General features: G+C 34.4%; 1 long non-coding RNA gene across 1 annotated transcript; it reads right to left on the minus strand.

Annotated features, from left to right (window-relative positions):
* Window positions 1-880: 880 nt before the first annotated feature.
* Window positions 881-3,656, minus strand: LOC106963474 (uncharacterized). The gene is made up of 2 exons (XR_001428200.1): window positions 3,596-3,656; window positions 881-1,099 (listed from the first exon to the last, which is right to left on the minus strand). It is a non-coding gene; the product is annotated as an uncharacterized LOC106963474 (long non-coding RNA).
* Window positions 3,657-7,439: the final 3,783 nt, after the last annotated feature.

Raw genomic sequence — 7,439 nt, forward strand, 5'->3', positions numbered from 1 at the left:
TTTTGTTTTGTTTTCTGACAATGAAAGCATTGAAATAAGTGAATGAGAGCAGCTGCTTTGGGAATTCAGTCATCACAAAATACAGCTGTTGTGAGCAAAGAGAAAAGGAAATAATACAACAGAGCTAAGCTTGCTGAGAAATGCTAAGTGATGAAATGGATGGATCTGCTAATTCATGAAGAACATTGTGACCTGCATGTAATATTTTTACGTTATTAACGTAATATTTTTACGTTATTTCAGGCAAAATACAATAAATCAACAAGAATTAGTTCGTGTTGGAGCTGAGAAATTAGTTCAGAATGAACTATGAATAAGAATAAATAATGAATGAATTAATTCATTTTAATCTGGCAGGCTGAATTTTAAGCTTGTTCTTGGTAAGGATGAATGACTTTGGGGTGTTTCCAGTTTGTTTGAGCATTACAATTGCCAGATTGGCATCTGTACCTCATTTTATTTGCAATTACCTAAAGTAGATGTTTTCTAAATGACTTACCAACCTCTTATCCCTCTATTACCATTCTAGTGTAGAATGATAGACTTCAGTTTAATTGGAAATGGTTACATAACCCTTTACTAGACTGATGGGAGGAAACAAGGCTTTTACTAATCTGTTTTCTCATTGCCAGTGTTGTAACAAACATCTATATTCTCTAATAAACAGTCAAACTTATTGTTTTCATAGAAGATGTCACACTTCCAAAAATCAATCGAATGCTTTTTCTCGTTCTACGTTTACTGGAATGCTTTCTTTTGTTTTTAGGAAAGAAATTGTTTAGAATCTGTTGCGTATTTCTTTCATAGTTGAGATTACAAATTAGAACCTGACATTAATCAAGACTTGCCTTGACACATAAATTCAAACGCATTTCAAAAATACCTTTTTACCATGACAAATTTTAATGTCTGGATGGAAAACATCTGACAAAACATTGAGCTCTTATGAAACATTTAGCTCAATTTGAAATGTTGACATGAAATTGCTTAGGATTATAGGCACTGCAATCAACAGGCTGTAAATGGTGTTGGGTATTAAGTAAAGTTGCTGAAGGACAGTCAGAAGACCCAATGACAGGACAACTGTGATGATCCAGATCTAGAAAGAGCAAGTAGTCAATCAATGAAATGGCCAAGTTATGTAGAATTGGCAAGCAAGTCTGGCAATTTTATGATTGCAACATATTCATACAGCATTAAAGGAGATGACATTTAAGATCTTATAAACCCTAAAGATAAAATGAGTGGCAGAGATGAAACACTGCCATACTTAGTGCAGCACTATAACACAACTTTAAACAGAAAGAACTAATGAAACTGTGATGATTTATCACTTTTACTCTCTTGAATTAATCACTTTATATTGCTTCTGTGCTCAGCACCTTGCATAAACACATCAGTAATATGCAATTCTGAAAATGGGAGTCAAAGACCAAAAAAAAATGAAGTTGGTGTTTAGATTTGTCCATCCATTTAAAAGAACCCTAGGATTCAAAAATGGAAAATATGTGACAAAACAGAATTTCAAGGAACCATCAGAAAGAAAAACCTAAAAAAATAAAAAAATATATAATGGTTTTACTTTACTTGACAATCAGGGAGCCGAAGGAGAAGTTCTGAACGATGACATCGATTTTCTGCACTGTTTTAAATTGTAGTTTGTAATTTGACTGTGGAGGCCAAGAAATGAGCAAAGCCATTCAGGCCGTGTTTGCCATTCTTCCAAATAATTAATTAACATTAACACCCATCTTATTCGGCTTGGTACTTCTCTCTTCGCAGTGGGATGGTTGTTTACAGTGCAGGCAATTCCAGTGACCTTTGTAGTGTTGAACTGACACATGACATACGTCACGGGCAAATGTTAGCGATTGGGTAAAATGTAAAACTTCCACACTTCTAGCAAACAATTGTTTTTCATTACCAGAGGGTCTGGGCACTCTCTACGAAGCAAAGCGTAGGACAAGGAGATTTACCAAATTAGGGAAAATGTGTTATTTTACTAAAAATTTAATCATAGCTAATTTTGTTATTGTTCTTAAATGTTTAAGAACAGCACAGTACAAAGAGGTGCTAACAGATACTGTATAAGATTCAATCAAAAAAGGAGGAAGAGGGTGGGAGGGTAGGTATCACTCCACAGCAGTGTTTCTCAATGCTGTTTCCCAGGAACCACTGTCCTGCATATTTTGGAAGCGTCTCTGCTCCAGCACACCTGATTCAAATTATAGCATTAAGTCCTGCATGTCATCAAGAGCTGTAGAAACCTGTTAATCACCCATTATTGGGGCCAGGTGTGTGGAAGATGGGAAACACCTGAAACATGTAGGACAGTGTTCTCTCAGGAACAGGATTTAGGAACATTGTTCTAAAGAGAACACAGTCTCAAAGAACAATGCTGCCCAGTCATATTGTACTCCTGAACAGAGCTGTTGACAGAATGTTTCAAACGGGACATAGCATCTTCTATCCTCTGCTTATGAGATGGAGGGGCAGCTTTCTTCCAGGTGAATAATATTAAAAATATTGCAAGTAATGTAACGAATACTACTACTTCATTGGCCTGGTACGTTGATATTGATGTACCTGAAGAGACAACCCCCAATAAAGCAGTTATTGAAATTTGTTTAGTATTTATCTTACATATAAAGGGCTGTCTGAAAAACTGCCTCAGACTTCAAACCTTTTGGGAGGCAAAGAAAGACATCTCAGAGTTAAAGTAAAGATCGACATCCTTCAGTAAAAAATGGGAAGACTGCTAGCTATGCTAGCTACTAGTAAAAGATGTTAAAGTCAGTTTAAACTCCATAATCAATATGTCTTTGTTCTTAAATAGTCTTGAGAAGTATAATAGAGACTCTGGAATGAGTTCATATCTGTAGCAGGAGGTTAGGTCAGTTTTTAAAAAAACGAGGTTTACTTTAAACAAGAAAAATATCCAAAAAGTCTCAATTAACATCTTAAAGGTTTTGATGTTCCTAATGACATAAACCACAGTAATCAAAGTTTTTGATACATAGCACTTACTTAAAGATAGATCATGTAAATAGAGAAAATGGTCTTTCAGCTGTTGATGGCTTTGTAGGCCAGGAAAACCCAGAAAGTTAACAGAGGTTATTCTACTAAAATCAGTCACTGCGGTTATTTATCACAAGTTTATGAAATCTAATTAGTAGAAAATCAGGGTTTCTAAAGCCGACAATACGCATAAAAGCTTTATAACTTGAAATATATCAACAATTTTCCAAGCTAACAGTATTATACAAAACATATTGCATTGTGATGAACTGCTCAGTGCAGGAGTGTTTTATTGCTGTTTGTTTTCTGGTTATTTTCCACTATTGTGCTATGCGTTTTAGGCTAATGTGTGTACAGTAAATCAGTATCAGGCATAGACACGATGGCATAGATGCAATCAACTGGTCACAAAATATTTTTATGAATGCTAAAACGGAGAATAGAAATAAATTAAACACCTTTGACAGATTTAAGTAACACATTGATGTGGCAGCCTGTCATAAGCACGACAGCCAACATTTTTCTGTTTATGTGACAGACAGATGAAGCGAGGTAACAGATGTGAACACACACTCACCTTTTTATTCCCTTTCTTCCCAGCACAGATAACAACTGCTAAAGACGAATGAATCTGCCTGAAAACAGGAGAAAATAACAGGCTTATTAAATGTGTGCGGACCTCAAACAAATAGCTTCTAACATAAATATTCACAATTTATCTGTTGAGTAGAACATGCTTGTGGATAAAATCTTCACAAAACACACACCACCATTTTTACTTATGTCTCATCCAGGTTTGCTCATCAAAAATAAAATAAAATATATTGGCCACGCTTGTCTATAAGTTGCAAATGTCCACGTTGTTTGTACCTTGAGGTTATCCTTAGAGTTTTAAAATGTTTTGTTTTTTTTCATAGTTAATTGACTTTTTATTTTTCCAGGTTATTATTGACAAAATTGTAGGATTTTTTTTTTCCATAAATGGTCTTTTGTGTGCAAACGTCCAGCACATACATACATATGTGAGAGTCTGTGGGGAGTGGGCACATGTACCTTTTCAAAAAAACTTAATTGGTTAGTTAACTTTTGTTAACTAACCAACAAAAATGCTGCATTTCCATATGCTAAATATGACTGTGCAGTGAAGCTATGAGTAAACAGACTTTTATACAGTCAAAAGGTCTGTCAAAAGTCTGTTACCATTATTGTATATCCTGCACAGCTAAATTACCCAACAACAATACACACTGAAATGTACTTTTCCATTGAGCTGTGCATTATGTAATTTGTCATATTTACTAGTCATAAATATGAGTCTTTAAATATTTATTTAAATTCAGCAAAAAATGTGAAAAAAAGAAAAGAAATAGAAGCTCAAGTGGATAAATATTACACTCTGAATTCCTGTTTTTTTTATATGAATTCATTTAAAAGACTAACAATATGTAAAAGCTGAGTATTCAAGTCATTACAACTAGGGCATGCTTTAGTATGACAAAAATGAATGAGCATGAGACAGTGTAATGCTATTTAGAGAGATGTGAGTGCATGATAAAAGGCAGAAATTCAGCTCACTTTGTAACAGCCTCAGATCTCATCAATCAAACAGATTTAAAGCTAGTGATAAAGGAGCTAGGGCTAGCAGTACACTAACAAATCAGACAGCATGGATAAATCTCTGCTGTATTAAAATATACCACATTTACTGGTTTGTCTACAATTTATAGCTGTATGTGCAAGATTCTGTGTGATAAAAATCATAAAGCAATAACATTGCATGATTTAGAAAATAAAATCTCAGGTCAAAGTCAGCATATGCTGATATCGTTAAACTGCAACTACTACTGGATCTTTATTGAAAACAAGCCATTATATACACAAATAACATCTAAACGGTTCACTTTACGTTTTAAACTTTCAGAACAAATGAAAGATCAACAATCATTGCCAGCAAAAGCCAAAGGCTAAATGCAATTCAACTCAATAGACAGCATAAATATATTTAATGTATCTTATTGCAATAAAGGATTTAGATTAAAGCAAGCTTTGAGATGTAAATATGTCACTACGGAAGAAACAGTCCTGTTTCCACAATAAGACAATAAGATATCTGCCTATTGAATGTAGATATTTGTTTTGCATTCATTAGGCAAGAGGCACAGAAACACAAAGGTAAGCTTATCTCCATTACCAGCTGTGCACTTACTATAGTAAAGTTATTTTTACTTAGAAAACTATCTCAAGCATATGTTCAAATTAGCTGGGGAGATCTTAAGAAGTCTTAGAAGTAAAAAAAAAAAAAAGAGAGAGAGAGAGCAAAAAGTAAAAAAAAAAAATAAATCATGTTTGCGGTACCTGATAAATACTTTTCTTTCCCACAACATAAACACAATTATTGAGGTGTCTAAAGGTACAAGTTAAAAGCTTGGCAATATAAATATGAACTATACATCTCTATGACTAATCTGGTGGTGAGTAGGTAACCTTTGAATACATTCATACAGCTAATCTTCAGCTACTGCAGCACCAAGAGAGGCCCACTTTATGTCATTTTGAGCAAAGTAATTTTTGCATGCCATGATCTAGAGTAAACAACATCTATCATAAATAATGTCTTTAGTCACTAACAGATTTTAATCTTATAATTCAAGCTTTGGCCCATGCCAGCTTCAAATTACATCAAACATTTGGCAACTACACCATTTGCTACACTAAAATCTTTTTTTCAAAATAAGATCGAGCCTATAGTCTACTTTTGCCACACAAGATATCTGTCAAAAACTAAGCTTGCAATGTAACTTAAATATAGAAGATTTCATGGGCAAATATACATTTTAAAATCAGAAAAAAACTAGCATAAAACTTTAAAAATATTAAGTTAAAATAAACCTTTTCAAATTTTCTAAAACAGTAACAAGTAAACTTTAAAAGCCACTTTTCAGTAGATTGACTTCTCTTCCACCCACAACATGTGTAGCATTAGTGTGAAGTGACCCAATTGGGCCCAATTAAACATTGTTAGAAAAGCAACTGGATGGGCTTACAAAGTTTCAGTGTCCTCAAAATAATGATGTAATATGCTTTAGTGCTACATCCTCAAAAGTAAAACATGTCCTTTCTGCAGAAACATGAATCTTTAAACTTCATCCATTCACTGTTGCACACTATGGCAAAACCCCTGCATTCCTTAATAATCCACGAGTAAGCCCAACCACAATTGGAAAGAAACAAAGTTGTGCAAATAATTGCATTTTGGCCGTTAAGCCACTTCATATAATCCATATTAAAGCCAGTTCATGACATTTTAGCCCATGGTTATGTCGAGTGTACATTTCGACATTTGCAAATTTCTTGGCATACAGTAACTGTAGCAGACAAGGTGTGTCACCTCTAAAGACTGTAGGCATTCAGCCTTGTAAAACATTTTCCATAGCTCAAACTCTTACTGTACATTTTGAACTATTGCATCTTAGCTGAACTAAACCTACAAAAATAGCCTAGAATGCGTAGCACTTCATGAATACGTAAAACTTGCTCATTTAAAGGCACATATGCAAATTCCATTGAATTCTTAGCAAAAAGATTCAAGCTGGATGACATGTTTGAGATGTTCTCATCATCAGTTTCCATGGCACAACTATGCCATCAAGAGGACACGTCATGAAAATGCAATTGGACTGAAAAAAGCTAACTATAATAGGAAAAGGAAACTATGATAAAATTTTTTTGCCCTTTTTAAAGAAGTGTTGCCTTGTGTGATGTGTACACATCAAATGCTTTAGCATCAGTGCTAAATATGGGAAGCAAACAAGGAAAGCATGCCAAAAATGTCTGGTACAGGACCACATCTCACCCACTGTAATTATGCAGCGATCTATGTAGATTAAATCCATCTAGTGTTCCACATTTATAATGTTTTCTCTTTTTTTCACTTTTTACTTCTTTTAATTACCTGGGTACATCCGATTTTTCATCGGATCAGATGCCAAAATGGATCCGGTGTGTCTTGGACTTTAGGATACAAACAGCAGCTCTCAAATCAATCATGGCTGCTTACAAGCTGAGATACTCCAACAGTAAAACTGAGCAAGAAGTTCCTGAATGGTTAGATAAACTTAACAGTGAACACCAGATAATGCTGTTCATTAGTGCAAAGTGACCACGCTGACAGCTGAATAATACAATACTACACAAGGACCAAATATTATGAAAACCGATGGAGTTTTCTTATAGAATGTACTGGATGAAAATAATTATATGTATACTGAATAAAGCCTCAATAGCCAATCTGAACCGTATTTAATCTAAGTCCGAGCCGAGTCCCAGCTCAGATTTGAAAAGAGATAAAGATTAGGATAAAGTCATTAAATCTGCCAGGGGTATGAATAATTTTGAATCAACTGCATGTGTGCATATAATTA

Source organism: Poecilia latipinna, unplaced genomic scaffold (genome assembly GCF_001443285.1).
Source record: "Poecilia latipinna isolate Pla-1442-1.1 unplaced genomic scaffold, P_latipinna-1.0 Scaffold1538, whole genome shotgun sequence".
NCBI classification, from domain to species: domain Eukaryota; kingdom Metazoa; phylum Chordata; class Actinopteri; order Cyprinodontiformes; family Poeciliidae; genus Poecilia; species Poecilia latipinna.